The 19974-nt window shown below is 38.3% G+C and overlaps 1 long non-coding RNA gene across 1 annotated transcript in view; it reads left to right on the top strand.

Moving 5' to 3' along the window:
• Window positions 1–19974, top strand: part of LOC142601751 (uncharacterized) — a 1264755-nt gene that overhangs the window by 525480 nt on the left and 719301 nt on the right. The window lies entirely within an intron of this gene.

Below are 19974 nucleotides of genomic sequence, written 5' to 3'. Positions count from 1 at the left end.
CAATCCCTATGGCACACATTAAGAAAAAAAAAAAAAAATTACGTAATAGCATACTTCATTCAGTACCCAAGATGGGATGCTTCTGAGACCGAAACAAGGTTGTGCAGTACAGACGATTGCTGTGGCCTGGATCCCCCGTTTGCAACAGAAATTGGAATATGTACAGTGGTTGAAGCAAAGACTGCAGGGCGGCAAGGAAAAGAATGTTTTAATGATTAATTCAGTCAGTGCTACCTTGGAGAACAGGGCAAACCTCTGCTAACTTTTCACAGGTGGCCACAAGCAATGTGTTTCCCAGTTTCTCATTGCCTGACTGCTTTGCAGAAGTACTTTTGAACTCCCTCAGTGGCATCTGAAGGTAATAGAAGATATTTGAACATATCAGGACCTGTACGATGCCAGTTTTTGTAAAAAGATGTGCCTTGTTTGTCTTAAACAAGGACAATTGAAACCTCAGTCTTTAAAGGAAACTCTCAAGTCCATCAGTCCTTTTCCTGTTTGTGCTGGGCCCAGACAGGTTACTTGGAGTAATACAATTTATAACTGTGAAGAACTCAGAAGTCAATTTTATAGTCTGTATGTTTTCTATAGTACGGTTATCACAAAGAACATCAAATAAAGTGGCTAAGATATATCCAGTTTTCTTCCTTTATCTTCATCCTAGAAGAGGAAATGTCTGAGGTATTTTATTTAGAATTTTTAAACATGATTGAATGTTCGTGTATGTGGTTATTTGCTTTAGAGAAGACAAGATCGAAGAACAGAAAGTGGGGATCTAGAAGTGATTTTGCATTCTTCAGGGTGTACACAGTCTTACACTGAGCTTAGGACACATCTGTCCCTATTCCAAAGAAGTTTTTGTTCTCTACAGAGAATGGCCTCAATTTGAAGCAGCGATATTTCACGTCTTGTCCATATCTTCACCCAGAACTTCATGGTGTATTTTATAGGTACAGTACGTATGGTGGTGCGTGTGAAGTCTTGATCTCCCTTCTCCTCTTTCTCCTCTGGCTAGACTGCCATAGGTCTTACAGCCCATAAGGCTGTGTTTCTTTCCCATGTAAATTTGAGCTCTGCAGAGAGTAGGAGATTTAGCTTGATGCTGAAAAGAAATTAGACTTACCCTAGCAATCTTCTCTCCTGAACAGATGCACTGCAAGGGTCTATAAATTTGAAAGTCCCAAATGCTACGGACTTTGAGGCCACATACACGGAATTACTGCAGTTCAGCTGGAACAGATAAAAGATGATTATTCCAGGACAGGGAAAATACTTAACTATGTGATCTTGAACTATATTCTGCAGGATGTTGTTTGTTTGGGTTTTTTTAAAAAATTAAGATAAAGTAACAAAGATCAACGGATAACTCTGGAAGCTGGTGCTACAAGGAAAGTTTAGACAAGTTTGTCATTTGGAAAATATTCTCTTGGTGGATTGGTTTTTCTATTGGCATAAACTTTCTTCAGTTATGGCCAACATAAGTGATAACAGGATCATGAGACTAAAAGCATTGAGAATCTTGGGGTAACTCATTTTAACATTTGTTTTCACAAAGTAGAGTTTTAATAGAGTTACAAGAAAAAAAATAAGGAAAATGAGAATGCAAACAATGAATAAAGGAACACTGGAGAGCAAAGAAAAATAAGACGAGAAAAATATTATTCACCTCTAAAAAAACCCCAACTAAACAGTTGCCAATTAATCAATTGTGATTACTAGAAATTAAAGCAGTTGTCAAATAGTTAAAAGTTAGAATTAAATCTTTTGCAACTAAATTATTTGATATCTCTACAAACAAGTGAAATGTTTAAATTCCAGCATAAGAAATGCAGACAACATGAGGAAACTTACAAAACTGATGTAGAGTGTCAAACTGGATAGCAAAAGGACAATGAGAATACAGAGGAGAAGAAAACACAAGAGGTGCATGAGCTCTCAAGAGCAGGCATTTTTTTCACATAGAAATAAAGAGTAAGGCTGTGGGAGTAATGCTGCACCTTTAAAATGTGAGAAGTTTGAAGATGTAAGCAGGAATAGCACAGATGAATTGTCACTTTGATCTTTTAAAAAGATGGAAAAAATATTACATGTATTGGAGGGGAAAGGGGAAAGCAGTGAATGGGGTCCACTGTAGAATTGCAAGCTCATATTGGCATACAGAAAGACATCTGGAAATACTACCAGAAACTGTCACTAGGAGTGACTTTAGCTTCCCAGATATGTACTGGAGAACAAATGCTAAAAAGAAGTTAAGGTTTATATGGTCTTGGACTCGGTAACCAACAAATTTATATGCCAGATAGAATCATACCTTGTTATTGCAGTCTATGTTTATTTGACTTTGGTAAGTAGCAAGCATGTTGTATAAAATCTAGCTGTACAAAATAACCTTAGAAAGAATTAATCACGAGATAATTCACTTTAAATTACATAGAAGGAAAACCACAAACCAGTCTTTAAAGCTTCCGATTCAACGTGAATACTTCAATAAAATAATTTTCTATTTAGTCAAGTTAAGCAGTTCACTATAGAAACAGTCTGAATATTTACCAAAAAAAACCACCAAACAAACAAACAAAACCACAAAGATGCAGAAACCATGTGGAACTAAACTAAAAGAAAGATGAAAGAATGTATAAATAAATAAATAATGGCTGGGAATAACCAAAAAAGAATGGAAAGCCTAAAGGAATAGAAAATAGAGCTGATTAGAAAATTATGGTTTAAATTTTAGTACTTTTAGGATAAGGAAGAATTTTCCAAAGTCAGAGTGAGCTAGATTTATAAAAAAAAAAAAAAAGAGAAAAAAATTAACATATTTTTATCTCTATAAATAAAAGAGAACTGGGATGAAGTGAAAACAGTGTATAGTGAAGATGGGATAAGGATTAAGAAAGGTCTATGTTGAAGTTCAATTTTAAATAATGTTACAGGAAAGATATGGGATGCAAATTTGATATGGAGAAAAAACATTAAGGGCTTCATGTATGAAAACTGAGAGGGATTGTCACTATCCCAGAATCCTGACAGTACTGGAACATTGACAATATTGCAACTCCTCTAGTAGAGGTACGAAATCCATCAAGTTTCAGGAAATGCCACACAACAGAAAAAATATTAAATGTTACACATATTTAAGAAAGTAGAAAAGGGTAATCCTTATAACCGTGACTCTGTCAGGCTGATCTGAGATATATTTTACAGCAAGAAAGAATGAAGGCACAGCAGTACAGAGAAAATGTGATAAAACACAACCTGGGTTTGACAAAGACAGATTGTGCCAGACTAACCTGATATCTTTCATTGAGGAGATAATTGCTTTTCTAGACAAGGGAAATAGGTCTAATCTAGATCTAATCTATTTGGAAGCCAGGAAAACTTTTGATGCTTAATAGGAAATTATTGGTTAAACTGGAGAAGACTATGATTAGGATAAGAACTGAGAAGTGTACAAATAAGAAGCTGAAGTGTCAATGACAACAGTGTGGCACAGTGGAGCTACAGTGAAATGCATGATCAGTCCTGAGGTTCATACCAGTATCTTCAGCTGTAATCTTGGCTTAAAAATGAGAAAATGCTGATTAAATTTGCTAATGGAATAAGTCTGAGAAACTTCATGAGTCCTAAAGAAGAAGTGGTCTCTAGTACAAGAAGGTTAGAAGTAGCGTGTTGTATTTCCAGAGGAATTTGAGAAAGAGATCTGGAGACCTAAACAATTATCTGCATGGAATCTACAAGGATTTTGGTGTTGGACCAACACAAATACATACATTTTACATTTGGCACCCCGTTAATGTTGACAAAATTGCACATATAGCCCACTAACTACTCAGTGGCAGAAGCGTATGTTTGATGGCAGATAATGTCATAAAATAGCTCTGTAAGGACATTAGCAATTGCACTTCAGTCCAGTTCAGTTTAATTAGGTGTTTTCTGCTTTTTATACTGTTGTTTTTACTGTATGACATTTTCTGCCTTGCTTTGGGCCTTTTGTACTGTAAGAAATAGCTTCCCTTTTCCCCCCCTTTTTTTCATCTATTTGAATTTGTAATTAAATAATTCCACCCTTTCTTCAACCAAGAGCGCAGGCCACCAGCTGCCTCAAAAACAGAAAACAGTAAGTGACCTGTAAGAAACATAACATGATGCTAATAAAAAAATGCAATGGCTACTCTTCCTCTTGGAAGCTGATTTTATCACCATTCATTCGCCAGTATGCGATGCCTCCCGCTAGGAGGGAAGCAGGACGCTGCTGTTTCTCCTGTCTTTGAAACAGGAATATAATTCCACTTGAAGAAACTTCATAGTTCTAGGAGCCAGCTGACTAGTTTCAACCGACTGGCTATTTATACAGCCTCTTTATTTTTAGCCCAAATATAAATTTTAAATTATTTCTGTTTCATTTGAATTTGTGCATGAGATCTGTTTAACTAATTGATCTGCTTGCATCTGACCACTTTGTGTGTTTTTCTTGGTAGCAATAGTATTCTGTAACCACTTCTGTTTACTGAGTGGTGATTTTGTTGCACCAATACTGTTGTTATAAAATCATAATCCACAAATCACCTTGGAAATAATGCTATCATTCGCAACTAATTTAAATAAAATCCAGTCCATTATTGAACTGCATATCACATACAGGTAAATATTTTATCCAAACAAGTGTTGCATTTATTTTGATACATCTCATAATTCAGAACCCCTGCAAATAACAATATTGTCCTTTTGTTCCCCAATTGTTTTAAAGTTTCATACCTCTAGCTTCCAAAACTTCTAATCCCTTAAGAATACTTACAGTTAAACAGTGAACTGTTTAACTACAAGTGTATGAATGAAACTACTGGTGAGTTTAAAATCATAGGTGAGTTTGAGTGTATTACTACTGAACCACATGCTACTTTCTGACAAGTGACATTTAGAACTAATCAACAGAGTTCACAAATTTGATTTGGTTTTGCATAATGTGTTGTGTTGGTTTTGCGTGGCAAGGTTTTGGTAGCGGGGGGGCTACAGGGGTGGCTTCTGTGAGAAGCTGCTAGAAGCTACCCCTGTGTCTGATAGAGCCAATGCCAGCCGGCTCCAAGACGGACCCGCCGCTGGCCAAGGCCAAGCCAATCAGCGCCTCTGTGATAACATATTTAAGAAAGACAAAAACAGTTAGAGAGAGCTTTTGCAGCCAGAGAGAGGAGTGAGAAGATGTAAGAACATCTGCAGACACCAAGGTCAGTGAAGAAGGAGGGGGAGGAGGTGCTCCAGGCGCCGGAGCAAGATCCCCCTGCAGCCCGTGGTGAAGACCATGGTGAAGCAGGCTGTCCCCCTGCAGCCCATGGAGGGAGGATGAGGGGGTGTAGAGATTCCACCTGCAGCCCGTGGAGGACCCCACGCCGGAGCAGGTGGAGACACCTGAAGGAGGCTGTGACCCCGTGGGAAGCCCGCGCTGGAGCAAGTTCCTGGCAGGACCTGTGGAGCCGTGGAGAGAGGAGCCCACGCCAGAGCAGGTTTGCTGACAGGACTTGTGACCCCGTGGGGGACCCACGCTGGAGCAGTTTGCTCCTGAAGGTCTGCACCCCGTGGAGGAGACTCACGTTGGAGAAGGCCGTGAAGGACTGTCTCCCGTGAGAGGGACTCCATGCTGGAGCAGGGGAATGATAAGAGGAGTCCTCCCCCTGAGGAAGACGAAGCGGCAGAAACACCGCATGATGAACTGACCGTAACCCCCACTCCCCGTCCCCCTGTGCCGCTGGGGGGGGCGGAGGTTGAAGCCGGGAGTGAAGTTGAGCCTGGGAAGATGGGAGGGGTGGGGGGAGGTGTTTTTAAGATTTGGTTTTATTTCTCATTCCTCTACTCTGTTTTGCTTAGTAATAAATAAGATGAATTCCCTCTCTAAGTTCGGTCTGTTTTGCTCATGATGATAATTAGAGAATGATCTCTCCCTGTCCTTATCTCGACCCGTAAGTTTTTTTTTTTTCATTGTACCTTTTCTCCCCTGTCTAATGAAAGAGGGGAGTGATAGAGCGGCTCTGGTGGGCACCTGGCCCTCAGCCAGGGTCAACCCACCACAGTCCTTTTTGGCGCCCAACGTGGGGCACGAGAGACTCGAGATAAGGATAGTAATTGGAAGAGGTAACGGGCAAAACATTGACTGAACGTAACTTGAGAGTGATATATTTGTGAAGGGACTAGAGATAGATTTTGTGTGTAGATTGTACACTCTTGTTTGGTGTTGTGATAGTGTTGTCTTGATGTTGGTGTGGGGAATTCTTTTTTCTTTTCTTTTGTTGATGTGATTAGTGTTTGTGGAGTTTTGTGTTGAATGTATATTTTAATGATAATTCTTAAATATGTGATTCACAGAGGCGAGGGGTGGAATGTGTTGGTTTTGCGTGGCAAGGTTTTGGTAGCGGGGGGGCTACAGGGGTGGCTTCTGTGAGAAGCTGCTAGAAGCTACCCCTGTGTCTGATAGAGCCAATGCCAGCCGGCTCCAAGACGGACCCGCCGCTGGCCAAGGCCAAGCCAATCAGCGCCTCTGTGATAACATATTTAAGAAAGACAAAAACAGTTAGAGAGAGCTTTTGCAGCCAGAGAGAGGAGTGAGAAGATGTAAGAACATCTGCAGACACCAAGGTCAGTGAAGAAGGAGGGGGAGGAGGTGCTCCAGGCGCCGGAGCAAGATCCCCCTGCAGCCCGTGGTGAAGACCATGGTGAAGCAGGCTGTTCCCCTGCAGCCCATGGAGGGAGGATGAGGGGGTGTAGAGATTCCACCTGCAGCCCGTGGAGGACCCCACGCCGGAGCAGGTGGAGACACCTGAAGGAGGCTGTGACCCCGTGGGAAGCCCGCGCTGGAGCAAGTTCCTGGCAGGACCTGTGGAGCCGTGGAGAGAGGAGCCCACGCCAGAGCAGGTTTGCTGACAGGACTTGTGACCCCGTGGGGGACCCACGCTGGAGCAGTTTGCTCCTGAAGGTCTGCACCCCGTGGAGGAGACTCACGTTGGAGAAGGCCGTGAAGGACTGTCTCCCGTGAGAGGGACTCCATGCTGGAGCAGGGGAATGATAAGAGGAGTCCTCCCCCTGAGGATGAAGAAGCGGCAGAAACACCGCGTGAGGAACTGACCGTAACCCCCACTCCCCGTCCCCCTGTGCCGCTGGGGGGGGCGGAGGTTGAAGCCGGGAGTGAAGTTGAGCCCGGGAAGATGGGAGGGGTGGGGGGAGGTGTTTTTAAGATTTGGTTTTATTTCTCATTCCTCTACTCTGTTTTGCTTAGTAATAAATAAGATGAATTCCCTCTCTAAGTTCGGTCTGTTTTGCTCATGATGATAATTAGAGAATGATCTCTCCCTGTCCTTATCTCGACCCGTAAGTTTTTTTTTTTTCATTGTACCTTTTCTCCCCTGTCTAATGAAAGAGGGGAGTGATAGAGCGGCTCTGGTGGGCACCTGGCCCTCAGCCAGGGTCAACCCACCACATGTGTGTAAGCAACTGCAGCTCAAGTAACTCAGCATTAACATTGGTTTAATATAGTGCAGCATCCACAGGAAATGCTAGAGCCAACATTTGTCAGTCACAGTTCAAACAACTTTTTCAAATGAAGGACCTCTTGCTGATTATTTTTGGGATGTTTAAACAGTATATAGATAGAATTAAATAAAGATGTAGATATAGATATGGATGACATAGATATAGCCAAGGATATCTTTGCTGCAGACAGAAAAATGACAACATATCAGGTAATTTATGGATCAAATTATTTGTTCAGTATAAGTGATCTAGTTCTGATTACAAATAAATTCCAAATATTTAAGAATATTTCTTTAAAAATATTAAAAAGCATTAAGCTGGCAAACAAACCATTGTGTAAATCAGTTTTGGTCAATTCTATGATAATTTTTTGTATATACACTCTCTTTTTAAATTAGATAGTACTTTCCTGCAACGAAATGGCCATTGTCAAGTAATGCAATCTAAAGCACATTTCTTTGACATGGAAGATAATACACATGCTTATAGATTCCTTGGAGCTCTAATGTAACTAACTGCACCTCATAAACAGGTCACTCATTTATATAAACTGTAGTACTGACTTCCAAAGCACCCTAGTAAAGCTAGATGCCCAGTTAATTTTAATGAGTATTAGGCTTCCAGTTCCCTTAGGCAGCCTTCAAAATGTCAGCCTATAATTACAAACAGCTTGGACCAAAGCCCACTGAATTTAATGGGAAGTCTCCCATTGATTTCAATGAGCTTTTGGATCATTGACTTTACTCTTTGCACAAATATTTCTAAAGGATTTGAATAGTAAATATCACATACTTTAGAAACACTACATTGCAAAGAATATCTTCACTTTTTAGTATATTGAACTATTTACAAAGTACGGGGCGGGGGGGAAGACTATGGGAAGCCATGTAATTGCAGAAATATGATAAACTTTGGTGGGAAATATAACACTAAAAAATAAATTAAAGAAAAGCAATTCCACTACAGAGCTGGTCAGGACTGTTTTACAGAATCGTTTCAGCTCAAAAAAGCAAATGAACCAAACCAGAAACTTTTGCAAGGAATGGCTGACTTTGGGGAATGTAACTATTAGTAAGGAATGTTTTTTAAGGCTTTGAAATTGTCAGGATAGTCCCTGTCAACATTTTCAAAGTAATAAATATTGGTTTTGGTTTCTTCTGCCTGGAAGTTTAATCTAATTTTAGAAACACAGGTAATTCAAAAGGATTTTTTTGAAATTATTGAAAGAAAACATGTTTTCTGACCTGAAAGACAGATTTTTCTGGGTTTTTTTTAGGTGATCAGAATGTGTAAAGTTTCAAGTTTGCACAGTAGAGGAAAAGTTTCCCTGCATAGCACTTTTCAAAACTTGAGCTGCATTTATCTATTACTAAGCTATATTTTAGCAGCTTACAAGTCTACCTTTTCATCCCTAGATATTCAGGTATCATTTTGCTACAGACACACTAAAAGCCTTAGGCGCGAATTGTTGGCAAAGTCACAGACAATACAAACACAGGTGATTATACTGTGGAGCTCCTCAGGAGACCGCAATCCAAGCAGGTGGCTCAGCCCGAGGAACACAAAATGGGAGCATGACACCTGGTTAATCACTATGCTATAATAAAATGCTGGTAGCCTAATGCAGTGTCCTGAACTGGGAGTTCAAATGCAGGAACAGAGAGGGTTTCATGTACTTTTGGAAAAGAGAAAGAAGTGAAAAAAGCAGGAAATGGAGTGAAAACACCACAAGTAATATTTAAATACAATTAATATAGAAGTAAACTGTAGAAGATGAGTTATAAATCTCATATAGTCACTGTGAAAAAGCAGTCAGTTGGAAATTAGCTGATATTAGGAAACAGTACGGTGCGGTGGAAGGGAGCTTAAAAGAGGCAATCTTCTAGCTCTCTTCCCTTGAAACCGGTCTTTCTGAGAGTAGGTGATCAATCAAAAAAAATGGAACGCAGGCAAATGTTAACATCTCTTCTAAAGATCAGCCTTCTAATTAGCTCTGCCTTATAATTAGCTTATGCAGACATGCACGCGCACACACACACACAGATGAAACTGCATAGAAACAAAATTATTGTGATGAGGCAAGTTAAGCTGTCAAACCTGGGAGATTTAATCAGTGACTGTCATTTAACATAGCCGTAAGAGACCCTGAAGCTATACTTCTACCCTATACCAAATGAAATGCAGATCTTCTAAGAAACTGAAACCCTGGGATGGAACCACATTGGGAAGAGAGGATAGAAGTCAGATATAAAATAACTAACTAGATAAATAGAACAGGGAGGTGCATTGAATAAGATTTAAAGTTGCTTTTAAGGTGTCGCTGAATCCCAACGTGATCTTGACTGCTCAGAATGAGTGGGACTAAGTGAAGCCTAAATATCAGTGTACTTATAACCCAAAGGACAGGGAAACACTACAGTCTTGCCATAGCAGTTTTTTCCTAAATGATGAAGCTGTTTGGAAAAGATCAGATGAGGTATTTCCTTCAACCTGTGCCTAACATGGTATTCCTTTTTTGTTTGTTTTATAAATAAAGCATCTTAACTGGAATACCCAATAAATGTCCTAAGTTCTGTGAAATCTGAGATCAAAAGCTAGTGAAGACATACTCCAAGATTTTGATAGTCGTCTTCATGTTTTGGCTTGTTATCATTCTTGAGAAACAGAACAAAAGTAAGGAAATTATTATATTTTTAAGCTTTTTCATTGTTCAGACTAATTAGAATTTGATTCACAGGACAAATAAATGTTGCTTTAAGGAAATGAAGAAATCACCTTTTTGAAAGAGCTGTTGCAAACCAAAAAGATGTTTTTAAGAAGCTATGGAGGCATAAGAAAATCCATGTCTCAAATCAAATTAAACCAACCCAACCTAACTAAACCAAAACAAAACAAAACAAAGCAAAACAAACTGAAATTAAAAAATCTCACATACTTCCTTCATATTTAAGGAAAGCATAAAGCGAACTAAACAAGGGCTGCAACCCACATCATTGATAAATTTTAACAGTTCAGAGCAGTGATCATCTTTTCTGGTAGGCAGTCAGGACATGGTAAGGATGTGTTTTGTTTGGGACTTCCTGAACTTACCTCAGTGCAAATAATGCATATTAACAAGGAGTACGAAGGGAACGTTGAGCTAAAGGATGATTTGATGGAGGGTAGCCGTTGGATGATTTCACAGTCACTCAGTAATACACAATCTCATTGCAATCTTGGCGCTCCCATAAGGAACAGCATTAACAGTTTAATCTGGATCAGGCTTGTGCTTTTGAAGTGAAGGTCCTTAATTCTCCCCGCACACGGCATTCTGCTGTGCATCATGGGGCCGCCTAGGAGTGCAGGAATGGGTAAAGCTGAACAGAAAGCTTCTCCCCACAAGTGTGCACAATGAGTTTGAACTGCAAGTGGATCTTCAGTCCTTGTGACCAGGAGAGAGCTAGCCCCAAACCCACCAAAACACAGGCAACTGAGGGACTGGTTCTCCGTGCCAGGTGTTTTGGTCTCCAGAGCAGCCTCTGTTAGGGTCACTCTACTTGCTAATGTAGGCATGGTCCCAGAAACCCATTGCTACAGCCATTAACCTGATTGGCAAAAATATACAGGTGTTATTGCGCTGTTCTGTGTAAACTTCAGTGCAATACCTTTCTCTCTTGGACAGATGCTGGAGTTCGTTTTTGTTTTAAGTTTTTCAGTGTGTTCATAATGACTTCACAGCAACAACAGTAAGATAGCAAGAAATAATAACTCAATCTTACATTGTTACGTTGAACTGTTCGCTTGAAATAAGTCAATAGCAGATTAACTCTGAACATTTAGGCAAATCAAATACAAATTTGTTGAATTTTGAATATTTCTCTTATTTGATCATCTAAGTATTGGTCCTGTTGTTTCTTTTTAACAGCTGTAACAAAAGAAAGTCACTTTGTCCACACACACGTGCGTGTATGTGTGTGTGTGCATGTGTGTGTGTGTGCACGTGTGTGAGTGAGAAAGAGGGGGATGAGTTTTCGAAGTGATTGTTTTCAATTCTTTAGGCAAAGACAGGGGAAATACCAAACTCGATCTCAGATTTGTTTTGTAGTATCTTTGCTTCTACTATTCAGTCAAGATTATTCTCCAAAAATATAGCAGACTTCTACCTAATAAAAAGTGGTTAAGGAAAGCAAGTATAAAATCACCCTAATGGATTCAAAACATTTTCACTTATTCACAATAAATCATAAGTAGACAAATGCTGACAGTTTATTACAGACTTTCTTTTTTTTTCCAGATAGAAAGTTGTGTGTTCTCATAATTAAATCTTTGTGGTAGACTGTCAATTTTGACATATTTTTGTTAAGAAAATCAAAACAGTATAAAATCAAATGTTACAAATATCATAAAATGGTATTGTTCTATTTCCATTGAAATCCTGTTTCAAAATTTATTGCAGATATCAGTAAGTAAAATATGCAAATCAGTGATAAAATTTTCATTTACCTAAAAATGTAACATATGATTACTTAAAAGATTTGTTTTTCCCCAAATAATTCATTAGTAGGTATTGTTTGGGTTTTATTCCAGTTCAGAATGAAACTCTCTCTCTATATATAATGGAGTTTTCTACAATGCAGAAGTGCCAGTTTCCTTCAGGCACATATTTTAATTGCTATCCATTTAAGAATGCATTATTTTGAAATATTTACATGAGAAAGTTCTTCTGTGCCACATTATTATTTAAGGTTTATGTATCAGTATATTAATTCTAGATGCAAACTGGCAACTTACCATCATGACTTCTAATAAATTCATGACTTCTAAATTTTTCCTGTTTTCATGTCATTATATTCCTTTCTACCCACTGAGGACCTACTCTGCCCAGTTTAGTGATTAATATTTAATGTTTTCAAGAAATGGAAGTGATTATACTGGATATCTTACCCTGCAAGAAACAGACACAGGCTAGGGACTAACAGTTTTAACCTCTGTAATCACTGAAAAGATCACAATGCAATTAACTGATCCAACATCACACCTTTGTTGGCTCTTGACATAGATATGTAAAGTTCAATGGAACCTCAATGACTTACATATTATTTTTAATGTACCAATCTTATGAAATGTTAGTTGCATTGATATTGTCATACAAATCAAGTTTTCAATTTATCCAGCTTTTTCTTTCCCCTTTCATTAATAGAGAGCCATGTATTCATTTGGTCCTGATCTTGCTCATTTTACATGTCCTTCTCTAATGTGATCTTTTGGGGCTGTTCTTTGCTGACTTTTACTGACTTTTTTATGCCTAACCCAGCCTTTATTTGTGTAAAGACACCCACAACAGCTTCAAAACTGCAACATAAGTAATTTTAAATAGCATAAATAATTTTAAATATCTCTTCTCAGTTCCCTATCCTAAGTTTAAGCACGGGTTCCACTTTGTGTTGTACAGCTGTTCCTCACTGTGCAGGTTCCAGCTTCCCCCTAATACAAAAAGTTAAAATTCCTACTCACTTACAATGATTTTCTTTCCCTTTGATATTTGGAACATGAAGAAAACACCATGATGGTTCATCTTTCTCACCTCTTATCAAAAGGTTTATTATTTTGCTCCCCTGACCTGGTCTTTGTTCTCTTATTAGTAACTGTGTGTCTATAATCACTATTATCTCCTCAAGTACTCCCCAGAGATTATCTAGATGCCATAAGAGCTCTCTCTTTTTCTCCTACCAGATGCATCATTATGTGCATAAGTCTCTATGCAGTTCTCACTGATAACTTAAACTTAGTTATTTCATATACCTGGTAATATCACCCCTCTGGGCTGCCCTTTTCTATCATCACAGGCATTAAGATCTTCACATATCTGTCAGATTCTATTGATTGTGATATTTGTTGTATATTACGTATCAAGAATCCAGAACTCTATGTATTGCAAAATGTTGGGGGGGGGGGGGGGTGTCCATAAAACTTGTTGAGCAATATCATATTTAAGAAGTGCAGTCAGAGCTCTTGATATCCATTTGAATACTTTTCTAGAGTTGACTTGGTTTTTACTTTTTAATATTTTGGGTTTTGTTTACATCCATTATGAACTAATTTCCTTACTCAAACGTCAGTGGTTGTCAGTTTTTAGAATTTAGATTATTTTGGTTGTTTTCTCCAATCAGGCTGATTCTTTTTGGAAAATCTATTCCTGGTGCAACATAAAATCCTAAAACCATGCCTAAGGATTTTACATATGAGGAGAAGCTGCTTTTTCATTGTATTTGTGGGTAACATAGTTGAATTGATTAATTATTGCAATGTCTGCCCCCACATTTTCTAGCTAATGTGCTGCCTTTAAACTTTAGGGTCTAATTTTATCATTTTAGACTTTAAGGGATAGATTTTTATCCTTCTGATGCAAAATCTACACGCAGAGATGAGTGTCTTTAAGTGAATTATAAGACATTACTATTTCTCATTCCTAAAATTCATAATCTATTCCCAAGATATCTATACCTTATGTATTACCTTGTCTTACTAATGTCAAACCAACTAGAGTTTACTATTTTTTCTTTCTTACGAGCCCCCTCAATTTACTAGGCCTTTGTCTCAGTAATTCAGCATCTTTATTTAGCTATTAGTGCATATAAAAGGCTTTATTCTTCTTTAACGATTCATAAATGAGGATATAGCCATGTGCAACTTAGAGGGGGAAAAGATCACGATGTACCTAGCCGCTTACTCTTAGTGTTCAGAGTCACAAAGGAAAAATATTCTTAATATAAGTCAAATTAAATATCAGTAACAGGGGAAAGAAAAATCTTTCTTCCTCACTGCCATTTCACTGATGGAAACTTTGTGTCTACTCATTGTGTTACAACAGCGAATTTAGACAGCCCAGTGGAATACAAACCAAAACCAGTATCACCAAACACCACTATTTTGTGACTGAACAAATTACTGAACTGCTCTTCAAATACAACATTTTGTTTAGAACTGTTTTTTACACTAGTTTTGTATGTTAAATACAACTTACATAATTTGCTTGTTGATAACTGTATCCATACAGTATTGTCACTATTTTTGAGAATACTGTCTTCTATAATGTTTTCAGTACCAAGCAGCACTGATTTTCCACAAACCTGTGAAAAAGCCCTGCTTTGGTAACTAAGTTCCCCGTCCAATATAACTGAAAAGCAATGACAATCAAGCTCCAAGGCACGACATCTGTTAACAACCTGGTTTCTGCACCACTGAGCTTCCAAGGGACATAAGAGAGAGAAGTCATTCCAATAACACCGTATGATGACCATGATGGCAACAGATATAAACCACATTTCAATGCTCTGTGCAAACTTAGTTTTGCAACTAAATCAGCTGTTTCATATAGTGAGAATAATGAAATTTCACCATGTAGTTTACAATTCTTCATATACCACGTGATCTAAATGTTAACGCAGATCTACAGTTCCCATTTTGCAAAAGAAAATCTGGGAAAACTGACCATTTTGTCAAGTCCACATTCAGAACCAAAAGATGATAACCTGGGCATGTGAGAAGGCACCATGGATGTCATTGCACTTCCATCTTCCAGTCATGCAACAGTGATGTGATATATTTCTTAAGGGAGAACCTACATCAATCTCATAATTCATAGATTTAGTTTAAGTAAATCCAAATGATCTGGGATATATAGAACTATGGAGCAGTGAGGAGAAGGGGAAGTTAAGCATGACATTGCTTTTTTGTCAAAGGAATCTGCTATATTGCTTGTTAAAATGGAGTTCTGCCTCAAAGCCTGCACAAATGCACCTGCTGAGCATATACCATTTAATAACCCAACTAATCTGGCCACGGGAAGTTCCACTTCTAGTAATGTAGTCACTCCTTCAGACAGAGTTTACTGCCCTGAGAACAGAGGAACTGAACATATTCCTGTGCTCAGCTGCTTTGGAGACACTTCTCACGTCTCATCTCAAAGGAGCAGGGAAGGTCGGTTTGTAATTAAGATACAAGCTTTTGCATTGAAGTTGTTTTGAGATTGTATCGAGATGTGTGAGACACATGTTCCAGTCCAGTAATTCTTTTGTGCCTGACTGGTGTTTGGCAGAGGTAAAGCTTGACATGGCAACTACCTGACCTTTGGGTCAGCTTAAGATTCACAGAGTCTGTCTATCAAAACCTTTAGGTTCAGCAATGCAACAATTCAGTGTCCTACACTTGACTGGAGCCAATACATTAACTCTCTTTACAAGGTACTGAGAAATGAAGGGAGCTATATTCAGTTCAGCAGAGAGGAAGAGAAGAGGCAGTTTTCACTCCGTAGGGTGCTGGATAGCCTCACCCTGCTTCAGGCAGACATGGAGGATTAGACCGTGAGCCCCCCCCCCAAGACAACTAGCTCAGCAGTGCAATACCATCGGAGACCACTTGTGCACATAACCCAAAAGAGAACTGTAGAAGCATTGGAAATTTTGAGGATGCTAGCTGCCGGTATTCTGCATCATGTCCTGCAAAATTCACATTGCGAGGGCAGAAGCCTTTACAAAACTTGTCTTAAGCCTTTATCACTGAGTGGCGTCACTGATCAAAACTCAACAATCAAGCACCACTTTTAGTTCACGGGCTATATTAACATTAGTGCTAAACTTCTCATTCTCAGCTCAATCTTAATCGCACTTCCCTTACCATTTCAAAATCTGTAGTGTGTTACGACACAGATTTTCATCCACAGTTTGCTTTTACCAGTATTCACATGCCTAGGATGAAGTATGCTGTAGACGTTCACCTGGTAAATTGCTTCTAGACCAAATTATTTCAGAGTCTGATGTCCCCCTCTGTAACACACTAAGATAATTCCCTGAAAAAAGCACTCTCCCCTAACTTAAATGAAGAGAGGGATAGAATAATACTACGAAAATATATGTCAGGAAAAGTGTAGTAAACAGCTTAAATTGCATTGGGAACCTGAAATATATTCAACTTCTCTACTGGGAGGTATTAGGAGTAGAATTTCCAGAACACTGTAAGAAAGTTAGCATTTCAAATTAATTGAGACCTGTAACTCATTGCAGTTCTTTTGAAAATCTCAACTATAAATATTAGGCATTATTAAATCCTGAGATGTATTTATATACTGTGTTTATTGCATTTTCTTCATACTGTCAAATAGACTTTGAGGACAAAAACTATAAAAAACTTTAAAAACTGGATAAAATTGAGTGGGTTTTCTCACTTTAAGGAATCAACTACTCAAAACGTCAAACTGAAGTACAAAACAGTTTGAAAGTGAACAGAAACACTCTGACAGCTCTTGATCATCTGTCAAAGATTCAATCGGGTTGTGCAAGGATCATGCACATGCTTTGGATGCAGGTATAATGGAAAGAGCAGATATAATGGAGAGAGTTTTGGGTAGCACAAGTGTAGAGCTAGTCAGACTTTCATAAGTCACGTGCTGCTCTACATAAACAAACTTGCTGAATCCGGAAGGTGACACTTTCACAAAGTCTTAGCTCCTGATAATTCCAAGTTCCTCTAATTTCTCTCCAGTTTCTCTATACCTAGACTTTGGGTGCACTGCATGTGCACTAGTTCTAGAGTAGACTCAGGTCTTACATGGAAGATTCTCATGAGTTGTCCTGATTCCAAGGTGCTTCTGTTAAAAGTCACCTGGAAATTTCTGACAGCACCCTTCTCACATCTTGTAGTAAACTCATTATCTGATGTATCCGTTATCTGATTCATCCTAATTTCCCATTATCTTCAGAAAGCAGCAACCTGTATACATGCAAATTTTCCCTAGAAAAGTACACAAATTTAAATTAATTTAAATTGAATTTAAATTAAACTATTTTTATATAAAAAATTTAAATTCAGAATATGTAATTTAACATCTTTCTGCATGATCACACTTCTTCAACATCCAGAAGGGAATGCTAGGTATTTGTTGGGGCCGCTGTGTCTTTTTAGACCCCCTAGAACAGAGAACTCTGAGCTGGGGAGCAAAAAAAATGAAACAGCATATTATTTTCTGAATGGAGCCAGGCTAGAATGCAAATAGTCTAATAGACAATTTGTTCTCAGGGGGGCCAAGTGATAGAAATTCTTGAGAGAGCGAATGAAGGGTTAACAATGAAACTACTTCTCATGATGTCACTGAAAATAAATCTGGTATCAGCTGTAAATCAAATTCCTGTACACAAACAGACTAATCTACTGATTTCAAAGAAAGTAGGATAAGCCCCAGGAATCTGAACAATCCAAATATGTATAACAGAAAGTTAATAAATAATGTAAGCTTCAATATCTCCACTGTTGATTGCAGCTATATGTCAGGTCCAGTGTTAAAGAGAGGAAAAAACTTTCGGAATACCCCATAACCCAGAGCTTACAGCTGATGATTGTTCCCGGCAGGCTGGAAGTCCAGGGTCAGCCTATATGCATTACAGTACGGTAAATCCTGGGCATGTTGATTTAAAAGAGCTATCTTACTTGGCACTCTCTTAGAGCTAATTTAAGATAAAAGGCCAGCTCTGCTCTCAATTATGTAACTGTAAATCAGAGGAGTCTCACAGCCCTGAGGTAGACTTAGAACATGAGCCAACTAATGTCAAAATCCTTGGATTTATTTTTTGATTTATCTGAGGAGTTTTTTTAAGGACTAACAGAAATCAGTGTTCACAAGAATGTACAGATAGTCTGTGAAATGTAGTTAATTTCCATTTCCCTCATTAAGAAATTAGTGGTTAGAAGAACGCCTGTTGACATAACAGGGTTCCAGTTCAGTACAAAATCATGACTTCAGTTTTATTTTCAGTTTGACTTTGATGGGAATAATCCCATAAATGAAGCACGTGTCTTCCTGGGCTTCAGTTTTGGTCAAAATTCATTAAAAGCAACTGGAACTTTTTCACTGAGGTAAACCAGATTTTGAACCAAGCATTGTATCCATCAAGCGAAAGGTAAAGTTAGCATGTACTAAAATCACTTAAAAGTCAAATCTTCAAGTCACCTGGACACTTGCATTTTGAACTGGATATTAGGAAAAAGTTCTTCACTGAGAGGGTGGTCAAGCACTGGAACAAGCTTCCCAGACAAGTGGTCATGGCCCCAAGCCTGTCACTGGTCAAGAAGCTTTGGACAATGCCCTAAGATATGTGCTTTAACTTTTAGGTTGCTCTGTATGGAATCAGGAATTAGGCTCAATGTTCCTCATGGGTCCTTTCCAACTCAGGATATTGTATGATTCTATGAAGGATTTCCAAAATAGTTAAAGTAATAGTAAGTTTTGCAAAGCTTAAGTCAGCTCCTTTGCAGATCATATATATATATATATATAAAATTATATATAATGTAATATATATCTGGTCTTTGAGCTAATAATTTTATATATAAGTATATATATAATTATTAGTTTAAAGATTCAATTCTTATTTCTAGTATTGGGGTTTTTTGGTTGATAAATCAAATATCCAAAATCTTTGCCAGATTAATGCTCAACTTTTTTGAAGGTTGATATTCCATAGCAATGTGTCTGGTGTTTCAGAGTACAGGAAGACAGGTAGAAAATTAAAGTAGCCTTGTAGCACAGTCAGCATATTCTAGTAGAAACTAATATTTCTGTTGTTAAGATTAATGCAGTCATTCTTTTATACTTTGTTTTGGATACTGACTGATAAAGTAACTTAGGCCTGGAAGATCTGACAATAAAGGGAAAGAAGATCCAGAATAACTGCTTAACCAGATGGAATACCATTTCATCCTTTCTTCCTCACAGGAAAAGTCAGAGGCAAAAATGAAACTCTGGTCACTGGACACTGTATTTTTGTGTTCACAGCATACTACTTACTGCTATAAACAACAGCACGGGGGTGACTTTTTTTTTTTTTTTTATATCTTGTTTATTTCTGTTTCAGAGTCAGAGAGAAACCGGATGAGTTTTTGAGATAAATATACTGAACAGAGGAAAAAATTTCAGACATACCAAACTTTGAAGTTCTCAGTCCTGGAATGCAGTTGCAGTGTTTATTTTGCGAATGAATCATTTTGTTATCTAAGGTCCAATAGCCTGTTATCTACTGGATCGAATATCATTGGTATTTATTGTAGACCCCTTCCTCCCTGACCTGCTGGACATGACTTTGTTCTTCTCACAAATGTGCTATTGTGTGGCACCTGCTGAATTGCTGCAGAGACTAGCAGTACCCCCCTGTTTCCAGCTGCTTTCCCACAAACACTGTCTTTTACAAAATGGACTGCAGACTCCAGAATCTGTAGCACACAGGGAATTTTCAGATGTCTGTAAATGTACTCTATTCATTTTGTCAGAACCAGTAAACCAATTAAAATCGCCTTGAAATAAAAATCATACAAGAACAGATGGGCACCATTCATATTGTTTTCCTACTTACAAAGAAGTGTGGGAAAGCACTTAGCAAGCAATGAAAACTACTATGTTAAAAGGGATTTGAATAATGGTTATGAAATAGG

The sequence above is a fragment of the Balearica regulorum genome, chromosome 4 (genome assembly GCF_011004875.1).
Source record: "Balearica regulorum gibbericeps isolate bBalReg1 chromosome 4, bBalReg1.pri, whole genome shotgun sequence".
Taxonomy (NCBI): Eukaryota; Metazoa; Chordata; class Aves; order Gruiformes; family Gruidae; genus Balearica; species Balearica regulorum.
This window is presented reverse-complemented; position numbering and strand designations above follow the sequence as displayed.